The 18,475-nt window shown below is 37.0% G+C and overlaps 1 pseudogene; it reads left to right on the top strand.

Moving 5' to 3' along the window:
• Positions 1-15,561: 15,561 nt before the first annotated feature.
• On the top strand, positions 15,562-16,575 carry LOC145140310 (putative long-chain-alcohol O-fatty-acyltransferase 5 pseudogene; annotated as a pseudogene).
• The last annotated feature ends 1,900 nt before the right edge of the window (positions 16,576-18,475 follow it).

The raw sequence follows: 18,475 nt of genomic DNA, 5'->3' as shown, positions 1-18,475 counted from the left end.
AATCAATACTTTATTGACTTTCTTACCAAAGTTCAAATTTCTGATACGAGATGTTTTGATAAGACTTTATCAAAATCACACACCTTTCCTTAGATAGCTCACATGTGTGTCTAAACAAATTTTAGAACTATGAAAAGGGATGCCGTAATCATAGTCTCAATTGTTTAGACCTTTGCCATTTCTCACAAGTCCAAGTTAGTGTGCCGGTTAACCACACACGCTCCACTAACGACTTTGAGAATGCAAATATCACAATTGCTATCTACCTAAAATCTACTTAGTGAAAGCGTTTCTTCACCATCATTTTCATGAATCGGAGAGAAACCTTATGACACTTAGATTTTATGGTGTATGTGCTCTTATCCATGTGAATTTGTCAAAACCATAATCACAAGACAAGGATAATGACAAATCCAAACTCATATGGACTGAACTCAATCTTAATTTCTTGCCACCTGGCAGCACAAGGGCCTGCCATTGCTTCCAAGTTGTTATGTAACCAATTGAGAACTCTCAGAACTCATATACCAAGCCAACTTTAACTGGAATGGGCACAAAAATAGAAATATGTCAACACGATAGGTTATAAACCTCACGTCGTGTGCTAGTGTCAAACTACATGTTTTTATTCTTGATTAGATCTTGAAGCTTTTTCAAGATCTTTAAGACTCCCACTGTCCTCTTGACATATAAGACTCACTTGCCAAATATTCAAGAGATAGTGCGGATTCTTTATCAAGACAAACACTTCACACAATTGGCCTTAGTTGGTCTTTGTTTAATCCAAAACATCACAACTTACCAATTTCAAATGTACCAGAGTAGGACACTTTTACTCTTACATTTGACAAGTGTTATAAACCTTTCTTTAAGATATGTCACTCAAGTTACAATATTGGAGTATGACTCTAAGAATTGTTTTTGGAACGAGGTATGATTCATCATTTGATTTAACCAATTCAACAATTCATGATTCCTCTTCTTAGTCAAACAAATGCACTAAGACGTCCTAAGAGAATCAATTGTGATATGGTTTCATAATCACTAAGATAATCACAAAACACGATACTAAAGTACTCTCCCATCTTTTCAGATTTGAGAAACTTTTATCTTTCTGCCTAATTTGATTCTTCTCATTCGTTCTGCCATACATCGAAACTTTTCCAATGTTTCAGAATTATACTTAAACTGGTAAGTATAACCATACTTACTAGACTTTAGTAAATCATGACGAATAGTCTTATCGATCTTTTGTGGTGGACTTGATCAGTGCACAAGAAAGTGTACTCGATCCCTTAGTCCTTCACTTGACTCACATATACATGTGAACAAGGAATTAGTCTTAATTTTCCAAAGATGAAAATTCTCATTCATCATACAATACAACTTGCATGATTCCAAGTTTCTATCCAACTGAAACTTGGTTGATGAGAATCTTTCCTTATTTGGTAAATTATGACACTACCACAAACGACAGAATCAAATCCATTTTCCAATGTTTCTATCAATGGAATCATATAAACAACAATTTTCCACAAATGCCATTGTAAGGATACTTAAAAATAAATAAAACGAAACTTTTCTTTTATTTAAAACTTGCAGAAAAAAAAAACTTATCCTTACAATGCAAATGCATATGAAAACTATGTTGTTATTTATTCCTAAGCAATCTATGACAACTCTTAAGCAGCAGCTCAAAAATTCTGATCACCGACCCATGCGATCGAAATCCATCTTCGCGATCAGAATCAACTTACTCTTCTTTAAGCTTCCTCCCTTTTCTTTGATTCTTAAAACTTCAACATGTGACCCAGTCACATGATGTAATAAGAATCTCCAAATAGGAACTTAATAGAGTTAGATGGTGGACTTACCAGAAGCAGAGTCAAACTTTTTGACTAGACCTTCTCTTTAGATCTTTCAGGTAGTTAAGGCAGCTTCGCAACCAATGCCCCTTCCTTTGGCAACAGAAACATATGGACCCTTTGGGAATGGCACACAGGACTATCTCAGACTTAGCCTTTCTCTTTACCATTTGGTCAACCGAGTTGACTATGGCCGATCCCTTTCCATTGGGAAGAAAGAGCTTTTCTAGATATCCAATGTTACCAATTGTCAATGCCCATGGTCGTTTGGGAAGTTGATTTACTAATCAAATTTGCTTTACTAGTCCTCAAATCATTGCTGATTCAGCAGCACCAAGCAAATAGATAAGATCATTAAGGGTCATGTCATAGTCTGTTTCATAGTAGTCCCAAAGGAACTCACTATGTGACTTAGAAAGTGATTGAACATCCAACTTTCTTAAGACTTTGACACCCAACTCTCCCGGCTTGTCAATATATGACTTCATCTCCCAGATGCGATCACACATAGACCTTGCTTGCCAATAGGGCTTGAGTGACCTTGAACTTGTGGGTTAGGGAGAATAATTGGAGGAGGTGGCGGAAGTGAAGTTCCAAGAGATTTGGGAAGATCATAGATGTCTGAACTAGACATCTTTTGGGAGATATTCAAGATACTTGATCTTTAAGTCCTTAATATAACACCCAATATGAAATATTAAGGCTAGGACCCAACACAATACTTTTATAACTTGGAAGAGGGATGCCGTAATCCAAGCTATAAAATATTTGAAGGTAGGCGAATGACGATTCACCAATTTCCACCATGAAAAACGAAATAATTTATTAAGTTTTAATTGGATTTGAAACTCCTAGATCTTTTGAGATTCATTGAACTGTTCAATGGCATGTTTCAATCTCGATTGTGCCCTCTCAAATTTTGTGACTGGGATGCCGAGGATCACAAAACAAGGTGTGAATAACCATGCAAATATACTTGGTACCCTTAATATTTACCCCTCAATCGATGTGCCGGTTAACCACACGCGCTCCACCGATACTATGATAAACATTAAGTTACCCTTTGCCTACCTTGTTAAATCTAGGTTAGTGTGCCGGTTACCCACACGCGCTCCACTAACGACTTAAGCAAAGTGCAAAGTGTAATTTCATGGGTTAGCACCAAATTCACATTTTCCTAAGTAACTAAGATTGAGAATTTATAAAAGTTTAGTTACTTAGTATTTATCATTAATACTTTTAATGAAGGGAGAATTCTAGTCATTGTCCTACCCGTTCGGCTAACGACCCTCCACCAGTCAAGGAAGCGGTGGGTGAGAGTGGACACCTATTAAACTGCCATTTTATAGGCAGTAACCTTATACCCCCTTATAGACCGACTTCGTGAATGAGGCCTACTAACGGTAAGACGGACTTGCTCTTATACATATATATATTATTAACTTATAATACTATAAAGTATAAGGGTTGAATTTTAACTTTTAAAATTCTAAGGGCTTAACTTGGAATTAAAGTATTCATAAGGGAAAACTTTACAAATTCCAAAACTTGAGGGAAAGTTTTGAAACTATTCAAAACTATTCAATTCCATAACTTATGTGTTTAAAGTAGTTTTAATTCAAAAAACTCTTCAATTTCCATAACTTGAGGACAAGTTATGGAAGACTTTAAACTATTAAAAGAATATGACTTTTCTTTATTCATAACCTATGGAAATATTTATGAGTTTTTTGAATCTTAAATGTGACTTTTCATATAACTTGAAGACAAGTTACAAAAACACATTTTAGAACCAACTCTTAGATTAATTTGGATTGAAAACAACAATTTTACATAACTTTTCTATTAATCTAAGCAACTCATAACAACAAGATAATTCATATCAAACTTTTTCATGTAATTAGCCTAATCATTAAACTAATACAAAACATGAATCTATTGACAATTATCTTTTGAATTGGATTAGAATGAACATTACCACATCAAAAACAGGTTTATAGGTTCAAAAACAGCTTAGGGTAATGATTCTAGTCCAATTCCAGCCTTAAAAGTCGAAAATATGATGTCAGGGGCTCCTACTCGTCGAGTGTATGAACCTACTCGACGAGTAGGATGATTTTCCTCATGGATTCGACGAGTCCAGTGCCCAGACAGCCAGAAAATCGATTTTTTCAACTTTTTTCAGCAATTTGCATCAAGTATAATTGAAAACAAGCCTAGGCTCTGATACCACTGTTGGGTTTTGAGAATTCTAACACTCCTAAGGTGTACATGCAACCTTAAATACCTTGGATCTATGTTTTCTCTATTATACATGAAAATATGAATATTCCAAGGTATCCTAACTACCATACAAAACATTGATTCATGTGGAATAATACAGGTTAGATAACATACCTTTTGGTGTAGCTTGATTCCATGGAGCTTAAGAGCCTAGTGCCCCAAGTGTGACACCTCAAATGGTTCACACAACACCAAATACACTTGGAATAACTTAGAGAGAAATGGAACACTTCATGAAATCGGCTAGCCCTCACCATTCCTTCATAGTGACCGATTTTTAGGAAGAATAAGATGCTTATATAGTGTGTCACAATTAGGGTTACACCATGTAAACCCTAATTGTCATGGCCTTTCATTTCCATTATCCATGGGTACAAAAACACCATGGAGCATCCTATGGGTTTTAGCCCAACTTGATAATCCATGGAGCATTAGCCCACTATACAAGTATGGATGATTTACACAATCAACCCATATATTTAATTAGTCACCTTTTGATCACTTAATTAATTCCAAATTAATTCTAGAGAGAGAGAGTAAAGAGAAGAAAGAATGGGAAATGTGTGAAGAAAATGAGGGTGGGAGAGGTTCTATTTATAGGGTGAAAAATGGTTGAACTTGGTGCCACATGTCACCATCTAGTGGCAAGACTTGAGGAGAAAGCAATGGCCAAGATTGTGCCACATCACCCATTTTCGCACATCACACTTCCGACTTCTAAAATCCGTAACTTTCACATACGACCTCCGTTTTTGACGTTCTTTATATCCACGCGTAGGTAAAAATAAGATCTACACTTCCGAATTCTAAAAGTCGCTCTATCGTAAATTCACTATTTACGTCTCCCGGTGCCGTGCCGGTTCTGCCGTAAAACTTCGACGGGTCATAACTTCTTCGTTATGACTCCGATTTTGGCGTTCTTTATATGTACGGAAACCTTGATACGTATTCTACAACTTGGTTAAGATTATTTATTCTAAATAATCTTTTGTCGAAAAGTCGTTTTCGACCCCTATTATCTCTTAATTGACTAGCCCGGATCTACGGGCGTTACAACGACAATGCCACAAGCATGCTTTATCCAAATCATTGGAAGAATCGATACATAACACATCATTTCCTAAATTGTCTACAACCATCACAGTTTCATATATTCCATTACAAGGCAATGCTTCAAAATAGAAAACACCATTAAAGAAAGCATTAATAGAACCCTTTTCATTATCAAACGAAAATCTAAATCCTTGTTTATATAAACCATGAAAAGAAATGATGTTTCTTGCCATTTCTGGCGAATAGCAACAATTGTTCAAATCTAGTCCTAACCCACTACTAAGCACTAAGTAGTAAACTCCAATCTTGGTGACAGGCGACGCTCTTTTGTTCCCCATGATCAAGTTTATCTTCCCATGCTCCACATCCCTATTTCTTCTTAGGCCTTGCAAATTAGAACAAATGTGAAAACCACATCCTGTATCGAGAACCCAAGAAATAGCATGTGATGAGTTATTAGATTGAATAGTATAAGTACCTGCAAAGGACGGCTTGATCTTTCCATCCTTGATATTTTGAAAGTACTTCACGCAGCTTCATTTCCAATGCCCTTTCTCGTGGCAATAGTAGCACTCTGCATCCTTCGGGTTGGAGGTGGGTGTAGCGGGACTAGCCTTGGTTCCACTAGAAGAGGTTCCGTCATGGGACTTTCCCTTATGGTGGCTCTTGGAAGGAGCCTTCCTATTCTTAGCCTTCCCCTGCCCAATAGCCAAGACGGGGGCAACAGTAGTAGGAGTTGATGCAACGGATTTGTCCTTGAGGTTGCTCTCAGCAGTCCTCAACAGGCCTTGAAGCTTACTCAATGTGACCTCCTCTTTGTTCATGTGGTAGGTCATGCGGAACTGATTGTAGCAAGGAGGCAGTGAGTGAAGAATAATATCAATCGCCAGCTCTTCATCGAAGTTAACACTTAACTTCTGCAGACGGTCGACATATTACTGCATTTTCTGCAGATGAGCTATGACAGACTCTTCGTCTCTCATCTTGTCCGTGATCATCGAAGTGATGATCTCGTACCTCTCCTGCCTGAAACTTTGGTGGTACCTGTCTAGTAAATCCAGGTGCATCTCATAGGGATAGTAGTCCTCATAGGACTTTTGGAGTTCTGCAGGCATAGTTGCGAGCATGATGCAATGGACTTTCATAGCATCTCGCTCGTGGGCCTCAAAGGCAGCGATCTCCTCAGGAGTAGCAGTGTTGACATTCACCTCCTTCAGCTCCTTGTCGAGGACATACTCCTTGTCCTCGTATCGGGTAACCATTCGAATGTTTCGGATCGAATCATTGAAATTGGTGTTGGGTTTTGAGCATTCTAACACTCCTAAGGTGTACATGCAACCCTAAATACCTTGGATCTATTTTTTCTCTATTATACATGCAAATATGAATATTCCAAGGTATTATCCTAACTACCATACAAAACATTGATTCATGTGGAATAATACAGGTTAGATAACATACCTTTTGGTTTAGCTTGATTCCATGGAGCTTAAGAGCCTAGTGCCCCAAGTGTGACACCTCAAATGGTTCACACAACACCAAATACAATTGGAATAACTTAGAGAGAAATGGAACACTTCATGAAATCGGCTAGCCCTCACCATTCCTTCATAGTGACTGATGTTTGGGAAGAATAAGATGCTTATATAGTGTGTCACAATTAGGGTTACACCATGTAAACCCTAATTGTCATGGCCTTTCATTTCCATTATCTATGGGTACAAAAACACCATGGAGCATCCTATGGGTTTTAGCCCAACTTGATAATCCATGGAGCATTAGCCCACTATACAAGTATGTATGATTTACACAATCAACCCATATATTTAATTAGTCACCTTTTGATCACTTAATTAATTCCAAATTAATTCTTGATCAATACTAATTAAATAATCTTATTAATATATTAGAACTTATAATATACTAATAAACCTTAAGTGTTATTTCTCTCATTTTAGTCTATCCAAATGCATGATGTCATGCAACCCAAATGGACCATGCCAATCGGGTCAAGTACATACCAAATATAGTTATGGACTTAGATACTAATCCAACAATTAGACCCATCGAAAATTACCCTCCCACACAAATTCATGAGTGAGAATGAGCCGGAAGAGTTCGAGCCGGAAGCGTTGTTGTTCGAGTTAGACATCTGAAAAAGAAAAGAGACAAAGTTTGATTAGATAAGAATCCCCAATTAAACACCCAAATTAGAAATTAGGGCTAGGATCCAACAACATTATTCACAACTTAAAAGAGGGATGTCGTAATTTAAATTGCAAATAATTTGAAGGTAAGTGAATGACAATTAACTAATTTCCACCATGAAAAACGAAAAAGATTAAGTTTTAAATGTATTAAAACTCCTAGATCTTTTGAGATTCATTGAACTTTTCAATGGCATGTTTAAATCTCGATATGCCCTTCAAGTTTGTGACTGGGATACCGAGGATCACAAACAAGGTATGAATAACCATGCAAATGTACTTGGTGCCCTCAATGTTACAGTCACCTAATCAATGTGCCGGTTAGCCACACATGCTCCATTGATCTATGACAAACATCGAGTCACCCTTTTCCACCTTTGCTAAACCCAAATTAGTGTGCCGGTTAACCACACACGCTCCACTAACGTCTTGGCAAGGGTACAAAGTGTAATTTCATGGAATAGCATCATTTTCACATTTTTTCTAAAGTAACTAAGATTGGGAATTTAAAATATATATATTTAGTTACTTTATTAATCCTTATACTTTTAATGAGGAATTAGTTGCCCTATCCTAACTGTTCGGCTAACGACCCTCCACCAATCAAGGAAGCGGTGGGTGAGAGTGGACACCCATTAAACTGTCATTTTATAGGTAACAACCTTATACCCCCCTTATAGATCAGCTTCGTGAATGAGGCCTACTAACGGTAAGACTAGCATTTATCTTATACATATATAATTATTATTCTTATAATATTATAATACTATAAGAGTTGAATTTTAAACTTGTAAAATTCTAGGGTTTAGAATTTAAATATTTCAAAATTAAACTTTTAATCAAAAAATTTAAATTCCAAAACTTGAGGGCAAGTTTTGAAACATTTCGAAACTATCTAGATCAAAATTCAAATAATATAATTAAATAATTAATTGGTGATTATCTAATCTTTGACGTAATCCAATTCCATGCAAGATAATTCAGTCAAATAATTCAAATAATTAAGGTTTATCAAATAAGGCAATAATTATCTAATTAATTGGTAAATATCTTTTATTTTGAAAAGGATAATCACATCATATTAATAAAAATCGGATTTTATCAATCGAAAACAATTTTGGTAATTATCCCAAGTCAAAATAAGCCAAAATCCCGAAAATCCCTCTGTCTGACACTCCGACTCGCCGAGTCACCTTTTGGACTCGTCGAGTTCATCTGACTCGTCGAGTTCATCTGGTGACTCGACGAGTCTGTCAGGCAGAAGGCAGAATTTTCAATTTTAAGCAATGAATAAACACTTAATGCATCAAATACAATAGAAACCAAGTAATACTCTCATACCACTGATGGGTTTTGAGCAATACAACAATCCTATGGTGCACATGCAAAACCCTAAAGCTTTGGATCTAGGTTTCGTTATTGTACATGCAAGTTATCCAAAGATTATAAACCCTAGATCTAGCATATCAAAAATGAAATAACATATAAAACAGGTTTAGATGATTACCTTTTGATTGTTGCAAGAATCTTCAAGCTTTGAGAGCCTAGTATCACAAATATAATACCTCTAATCGATCACAAACACCAAGGCAAGAAGGATAATCTTGAGAGAGGATATGGAGGCACAAAGTCGGCTCTAAGGACTCTAGGGTTCTTCTGGTAGCCAATTTTGGATGCCCTAGGGGTCCTTATATAGCTGAGCTGCTAGGGTTTCAGTCAAAACCCTAATTGGATAGCTTAGGCCTTAAGCAGCCCCAAGAACCTTCTGGAATAAGGCCTTGGACGATTTCAAGGTGGGCTTCCACCCTAATTTCGTCCACCCCTTTAATCCATAAGATCCACATCCCAAAATCCAAATTATCTTATAATTGCAAGTCCAGTCACCTAAGTTCAATTAATCTCTTTTGATCACAAAATTAATTTCTTAATTAATTCTTGACCAATATTAATTAACTAATATGATTTCTCTTTTAATATATTATTATTATAATATATTAATAAAACATAATAACCTCTTTCTCCATTAATTATCCACTCAAGTTGCTTTGGTGAAGGCAACCCAAAAGGACCATGCAACAACCGGGTCAAGTACATACCAAATATAGTTATGGGCTTAGACACTAATCCAACATGATCAACCTCACGTCTTTTAAGCCCACTCCTCTTCATGAAGTTATCAAACTTTAAGTACCACTGCTTAGAAGTTTGCTTCATGCCATACATGTTTTCTTTCTTCTTGAACACCAGCTTTTTCTTACCAGCTGTAAAAGCACTTTCTGGCCGTGCCTTCAAGATGTATCCTTCCAAGTTATCCTAAAAGAGATCAGTTGTATTAACATCTAGGTGCTCTAGATGGAGATTTTCAGAAGCCATTGCATTCATCATAGAAGTAATTGAAGTCATCTTCGCAACTGGAGAATCATCCTCTCCCTTCTGTTGTATTCCTTTGACTGCCAATCTTCCATTGCAATTTTTACTGCCATCTATCTGATCCTTAACTTGAAACATCTTACTATTCTGCAGTCCGCTCAACTTGTCATCCATAGCCTTTTCCCACTGTATGGAATTCATCCTTAAGGCTTCTGGTTTTGACCAATTGTCAAACATCAACGTATCATTCGTTGATGGAGAATACCTCACTGGAGTACTTTTCTTCATGGTCCTCTAGATAATTTGTGGTTTGATCTTTGAAACACCTATATCTCCACCCTTATAACCATTATCACCAGAGCTCCCACTATTTCCAGGTTTATCAGAGCTCTCACTGCTTCTTGAACATCTTCCTATCCTTTGACAGAGATAGGTCTTGCATGACTCTGGGATCCTCCCACTGAAGAATCTAAAGTTGGGCTGTAAACACCATAATGAATTGAACCCAACTTCCCAAACTTAGGTGGATTTCCAATCTTCACAAAACTGACTTTCTTCTATCTGCCAATAGAACATGGCTTAGAAGCATCTGTCACATTCTTCGAATCTGGCATCATCCCACTGGATATAGGCTTCCTCGTTCCCTCCTCACTCTTATGAACAAAGATTTTGTGGCATAGAGTGGATGCCCTAACTTCTTCAACAACATGTGCCTCATCATTAGAAACTTCCACCATGTATAGTGTACCATGTTTCCGACCCTTAGCAATGATTAAGTTTCCCTTCTTCACTTTCCACTTGTGATCACCAAATGTAACATGATGACCTTCATTATCAAGTTGTCCAACTGATATCAACATCCTCTTTAGATTTGGAATTAACTTGACATTCTTTAAAGTCTGATCCGTACCCAGAGTCGTCTTGAGAAAAACATCTTTGAAACCCATGATATCCAGACACTTGTTATCTGCCATCCTGACCTTCCCTTGGTAATGCTTGAAGTTCTGCATCACATATTTGGAATGACTAGCGTGAAATGACACACCAGAATCCAAGACCCAGGATTCTATTGAGTTTTCAACTGAACAAATGAGTGCATCACCTTTAAAATCTTCTGCCATATTCATCTCCATGTGGCCTTTATGTGCCATGAGCATTGGGCAACGAATTTTGACATGACCATTCTTTGCAGTTCCAATAGGTTACGTCCCTCCTGTTGTTATTTTCACCTCTCCTTCTCGACTTCGATCTTCCACTACCCCACATCCTCTATTGGACCCCCTTTCTCTATCTTCAATACTCAAAAGACTATTGGAGGCTTATCCAACACTCCGTCTGCGTACATCCTCACTAAGGATTAAATCGCGAATGCCTTTGAATGTCAGCTTAGTGCCCCCAGCTGAGCTGCTAATTGATGTCACTGTACCGGACCAACAATCAGGCAAAGATGATAATAGTAACAATGCCATGACTTCATCTTCAAATTTAATATCAACCGACATCAACCTTGATAGGATTGAATTAAATTCATTAACATGATCAGTCACTGAGCCACCCTCCTTCATCCTCAGATTTACCAATTGTCGAATCAAGTGAACCTTGTTCGTTGCTGAAGGTTTTTCATACATGTTAGATAGTGCATTGATCAAGTCATGAGTCGTCTTCACATTGACCATGTTGTATGCAACATTCTTTTCCAGGGATAATATCACCACACCAAGTGCCTTCCGATCTAACAAATCCCAATCCTCCTACTTCATTTCTTCAGGTTTACTTTTGGACAATGGTTCATGTAAGTTCTTCTGGTAAAGGTAGTCTTCGGTTCGCATTTTCCAAAAACCATGCCCATTGAATTTGTCAATCTTAACTTTCCCATCTTCAGCCATAGCTCTTATATTAGTTTGTTGGATGAGAACAAAACAAGTTAAGCACTTCAGACAAATATCAAAACAAACTTCGGTGACCTTGCAGAAATAAAACTTCTGAAAATGTAAATCAACTTAACACAATATTTAACATGGTTTGGTCAAGGTGACATACGTCCACGAGCGAACGAGAAAGGGAGAGAGAGAGAGAGAGAGAGAGAGAGAGAGAGAGAGGATTTTATTAACTTCCAAGAACAATTACAATCACACTCAAATGTTACACCTCACTTGAGCTGTCAAAACAAAAGAATCTATCTTGCTTACTGACTGCTCCAAAGGAGTGCTCTTAACCTCATATTGATTACTCTCTTGAAATTTCTGCACACATATAATATGGAGATATGAGTCTATTTATACTTGAGGGATCAGACCTAAAACTATAATGGGCTAAGCCTATTGGCCCACAGGCCCATTAATGGTGACAACCAATCACATACCGCCACACAGCATCTTCTGGAACATTCTTCCATGTCATACTACCCATGAGCATCATCATCACACATGATGGTGCACCATATGCCATAGTGGAGCATCATGATGTACAAGTGGCGCATCATGAACACTAATGGCCCAACATCCATCATGGTGGCACAACATGGTGTAATCCTTGAGCAATACCAACTTCTGAGCATCCTTGAATGATCTTGAGCATCATAAAGGACTTCATAGCATACTTGGCTCATCAGGGATACCATGGCTCATCAAGGAACCAAAATGGCCCATCTTGCACCATGATGGCACAACATGTGCAAGGATGGCGCAACAGGCATCAATTGTGGCGCAAGAACATCAACATTGGGGCAACAACACCACCATGGCACAACAAGAACATTCATGACACAACAAGGCCTTGCTTGGCGCAACAACATACTTCATAGCGTAACAAGAGTATCCCATGGCGCAAGAGGGAGTATCTTGGCGCAAGAAGGAGTGCCATTGGCGCAAAAACATACTTCTTGGACCAAGGCTTCAACAGATGGCACAACAAGGTACCCTTGTTGCTCCGCATCACTCCCAAGTGCTCCAAACCTCTTCCAGGTGCTCCAGACCCCTTCTGTACGATCCGTTCCTTTGGCACTTGATCCATTCCTTTGTCTGACGATCCATTCCTTTCTCAGATGATTCGTTCCTTTGTCACATGCTCCATGAACCCCAAGTGCTCCATTGAGTTCTAAGTTCTCCAAATGCTTCATCCAAGTTCTCCACTTCATTCTATGTGCTCCATGTTGGACAAGACTTCATACCTAAACAATCTCCCACTTGAAGGATTGAACAACTTCTTCTGCCATTCAAAGTCTTCATCATTCTCTCAATCTCTCTCCCTCTCTACGCCAACCCCTATCCTTAAAATCTTGGAAGGGAAGCTGAAGCCATGCTTGGCTTCAACTTTTCAGTGGTAAACACCTTAGTACATTCATCTGCTGAGTTCTCCATACTAAGGAATTTCTTTAGCTTAGTAACCCTTTGGTTCATTGTCTTGAACTCTCTGGTCAGCCGCATCTTAAGCTTATTGATCTTCTGCGTGTTGGAACTAGCAATTAACACGTCATCAACATTTAATACGAGGTTGATGTATGAGGATCTTAACTTTTTCATGTAACAACCATGATCAACCCCACATCTTTTAAACCCACTCCTCTTCATGAAGTTATCAAACTTTATGTACTACTTCTTAGAAGTTTGCTTCATGCCATACATGTTTTCTTTCTTCTTAAACACCAGTTCTTACCAGCTGTAATAACACTTTCTGGCCGTGCCTTCAATATGTATCCTTCTAAGTTATCATAAAGGAGATCAATTGTATTCACATCTAGGTGCTCTAGATGGAGATTTTCAGAGGCCATTGCATTCATCATAGAAGTAATTGTAGTCATCTTCGCAACTGGAGAATCGTCTTCTCCCTTCTGTTGTATTCCTTTGACCGCCAATCTTCCATTGCAAGTTTTAGCGCCATCTATCTCATCCTTAACTTGAAACATCTTACTGTTCTGCAGTCCGCTCAACTTGTCATCCATAGCCTTTTCCCACTGTATGGAGTTCATCCTCAAGGCTTCTGGTTTTGACCCATTCTTACACATAAACATTTTGAACATACTATTTTTTTAAAAGTAAAATTTCATTAAACTAGAAAATAAAATTACAACACAAAAAAATAGAATTTCAAATTAGGAACCTAGAAACCACAAAAAACAACATATAAATTTAAATAACAAAACCTGGATGTTGTATTTTTTTTCGCGACCTCCTCATTTGCTTTTATCATCATTTCTTTTTCAAGTTCGGTGAGAGCACGAGTGTCTCTCGTTAAGATCGCCATGGCACGGTTTTTTTTTTCTCTTGTGTGGCCGTCAAATATTGTTCCTAAGACGACTTCAAGTTGTCCATTTTTGTTGTTAGTTGGTTGATATCACCCGAACCACTTGTCACCATTTTTCCATTTTGCTTGCCTCGGTCTCTTCCCATGGGATGAGTGACTCTTGGAACCTTAAAAGGCTCTTCCTTGTAGAGGTCAATCCCGACATTCGCATCGGACGATTGAATATGCGTCGATTCAGATATTTTGGTTCTTTTAGAAGAACTACCCGTAAATGTTACAGAATCGTCAACCTCTTGCCATCTTTTTGACAATTTCAAAATATTTCAAAAATGTATAAATTTGAAATTGGCCCATTTCTGATTCCGGTACACTTCAAGAGCTTTTTACAAAATAGTTTCGTCGTTTGCACCACTTTGTCATTGTCGTTTGACACTCGAAAACACCCCATTAAACTCCGTCACCATTTTGTTTACATTTCTCCACTTCGAATAAATTTGGTATTTTTTTCCGGTACTTTCCAAGATTCATCGCCATGAGAAAACACCATGTAATTTTTTGGAAAAAATTGGACAATTTTGGTTGTTTCCGAGCATCAGATCTTCAGAAACATCCACCCACGCATGAGCTAATGCTTTTTCTTCGGCCAGTGTCCATTTCTTTAAAGCCGCCCTTCCACTTTTTTTTTATATTGTGGTCGATTCTCTTCGGTTCCGATTCTATTTTAAGGATGACTTCGGGTTCCCCTTGGGTTTGGAATTGGGTTTTGAAATTCATCCTGGAGTCGGAAAGATCATCAAATGGGTTGAAGTCATTTTCCATTTGGGATGAGACTTGGGATGAAAAGTTTATTTTTGGTTGGTTTTAAAATTAAAATTATCTTTGAAATTGAGGTTGGTTTTGGTATTGATGTTGGTTTTGGGCTTGAAATGAGTAGTAAGCACCATCAAAGTGTAAATTTGGAGGTGAATAAATAGGTTGATCGCTTTGACTTTGAACCAAATTTCGTGAAAAATATGAGATTGAATTTGTGTTTTCGGTGTTTCTTTTGGTATTTATTATTTTTTTGAGCTTTTAGGTTGGAAGAAGAAGTCATTTTTTTCATAAAAATTATATTGTTTGAGTAAAAAAATGAAAAATGTGAAGTGTGGTGAAATATAGTATGTAAAGGTATTTATATATGTTAAAAATTTAGATTTTTTTAATTTTTTTTTTTTTGAAATACAAGTCATTTGACCAACTCCGACGTTCAAAAGAAGTTCAATTCCTCCAACCACCTTTTCTTTTTCATTGGTGCGGAAAATTTCCGCCGAGTTTCCGAACCAAGCTCGGCATGCGAGTCCCCAGTCCCACCAGCCTAACACCTTAAAAGATAAATTTATGGGAGGTGATAGCTATGATAATTTATTGATAAAAGTGATTGTGGTACGGGTAATTGGATACAAATAAAAGTTTTGGCGATAAAAACGTGACTCTTGCTGATTTTAGTCTTTTAGTCGTTTATTATTGTCACCTTTTATTGGGTGCGTTTCTTGTGGTCATCAATGGCAGAAGGTGATACCAATACTTTGATCTTCTTCTCCACCACTGTTGCTGCTCTATCCTACTCATATTTCATCTCTTCAAAGCTTCCCAAAGGTATTTGCAGGCTCATCTCCCTCATACCCATCTTCTGCCTTCTAACAATTGTACCCCTCCTCCTCTCCTCCGCCTTCACCACCGCCGTTGCCAACCTCTTCATTACCTGGCTCGCCAATTTCAAGCTCCTCCTCTTTGCTTTCGATCAAGGCCCACTTTATCCCCCAAAATCCTTCATCCACTTCATCACCGTCGCTTCTCTACCAGTCAAATTGAGATCAGATTCCTTCAAACTCAAAAAGAAATCGCCGTTTAATTTATGGATAGAGATCTTAATTTCCCCTGTACTGATCGGCTTTGTGTATAAAAACAAAGAAAAACTGAATCATCATATTGTATTAGGCATCTACTGTGCACTAGTTTTTCTACTGGTTGATATTCTGGTCTTTGTTTCTAACGCCGTGATATGGGCGGTGGTCGGAGTGAAGCTTGAGCCGCCATCGGACGAGCCTTACTTGGCGACCTCACTGCAGGATTTTTGGGGTCGGAGATGGAACCTCATGGTAACAAACATCCTGCGGCACACAGTATACAAACCCGTGAAGTCTGTGTTTCCCGGCAAGGACTGGGCTTCACTTCCGGCGATTATCGCCACCTTCGTTGTCTCCGGTCTGATGCATGAATTACTGTTTTACTACGTGATGCGTGTGATTCCAACATGGGAAATGACGTCGTTTTTTGTGCTCCATGGTATATGTGTCGTCGTGGAACTATTGGTGAAGAGAGCGTTAGCAGGAAAATTTGAGTTTCCGGCGATTGTTTCACGGCTGTTAACGGTGGGGTTTGTGGTGGTGACGAGCTTTTGGTTGTTTTTTCCGCCGTTGATTGACGGTGGTGCAGACGTGAAAGTGCTACAGGAGTTTAAACTTTTTGCCGATTATTTGAAAAGTATAGTTGATGAAGTGATGCTGCGGTGGTGAGTTGTGACGTATTCCAAGCAATAACGGTCCACCACCACCACCACAGCTAGCGGTGTAGGTATGCATATTAAAATGATTTTCTTGCGTAGTTTTGCATGAACTTTTCCAAAAAGATAAAGAGTTATATTTTGTGGTACATATATATACACGTTACCTGATCTTCGTCGCATGGTATCCTACTGTTTGTTTGTGGCCTACAATCAAAACTTTCCTTTTTTTAATAGCATGCAATAACAGATGGAAACCATAATTACAAAATTAAACGGTTATTTATATTAAAATTTTTAAGAATTAATCAATTTCATAAAATTATTAATTCACAGATTAATATGATTTTGACGTAACTTTATAACGGTTGAATAAAATAAATATGTGAAACGTTTTTTAAGACACATGAAAATAAATAAAGATGATGATATAATATAATGAAATAGATATGAAATGGAATATAAAAAAACTACCACAATCAATGATGTAAATGAAAATTGATATATGGAAAATTAGTTTACATAAACGGTCTATTTTTTTTTAAATGTCAGAGCAATTGTACATAAAAGTTTTTTTTTAAACGATAAATCTAACCTACTTGTAAACTATTAAACTAATCTTTAAATTCACATATGTCCACGATGAGACTTAAACCCTCAACCTTAAAAAGAGAATGCAACACCGGATATCGTTAGGCTAGAAACTCTTTGGTAAATAAAAGTTAATAAAACAATAAACTACAAACGCACAATATTGAAGAATTACAATGAACTAAGAAAGTACGATACTATGAATTAATCATATTGAGAAGGTGTAGAGAACATAACCAATATGAATATATATATCCACACTAAATAATTGAAAAAAGATGACTTATAAGATATATGAACAAAACATTATTAAGAATTATTGGATTAAATAGCATGCAACTTAGTTTTGGACTCGTTTCAACACAAACATACAATTATTACAACATACGAAGAAGTAAGGCAAATTCCAACACTTAATTCGGCATAAAGAAAAGGCAACAATTTAACCAAGTACGTAAAACATGAAATATAAATTTGGTCTTAATATCATTTAAATTAATAACTTGTATAGACGACAGAAAGCAAAACATAGCATACAACACCATTTTTCATACTAACTTCAGCATAAGATCATCTAACAACTGTTATAGTTGTAAGAAATTGTACTTAGAAGTTCATAAGCAACATGAATCACGTAAACACCCACTTTACAAAATACCTATATATTTGTACTTAACTCAGTAGACAACAAAGATTTGTAATTATAACTTTTGACTTGAAAGTAACTTAACCAGGTAAACGATAGAAATAAATGCACTAAACAACTGGTGCTAAAAACTTATAATGTAAAATAACTCAGACAAGAACAACAACAAGCAGTTCTAATCATACAATGCCAAAGTGCCACACCAAATTTATTTACCAAACAGTAACACGGCAAAAAATGCCCCAACTCTTAAACAAATAATGCTAAGATATGGACTTAAAGTATTTGGATCAAACATGTAATTAAGCTAACAACTATTTTTAATCAAAAGTATGAGGTTGTATGTTATCATATTTACATTAGTATAGAAAAAAAAAGGTTTATAAATACAGAAAACACACAAACTGTTACACACATCGTTTTATGAATACATAAAACATACAATTAAACACATCATTAACTTAAGCAGCATTAAATTTCTAAACACTCACACAATTTACAAAATCAAAAAACGAAAAGAGAGTTATCATATTTACATAAGTTTAGAAAAAAAAACAGTTTATGAATGCAGAAAACACACAAATTGTTACACAAATCGTTTAATGAAAAACCATTGAATTACCTGTATTGAAGTTATCTGGAAAAGAATGAAGATATCCTACAACCGCAACAACTT

Source organism: Lactuca virosa, chromosome 9 (assembly GCF_052849685.1).
Source record: "Lactuca virosa cultivar CGN04683 chromosome 9, Lactuca_virosa_CGN04683_v6, whole genome shotgun sequence".
NCBI classification, from domain to species: Eukaryota; Viridiplantae; Streptophyta; class Magnoliopsida; order Asterales; family Asteraceae; genus Lactuca; species Lactuca virosa.
This window is presented reverse-complemented; position numbering and strand designations above follow the sequence as displayed.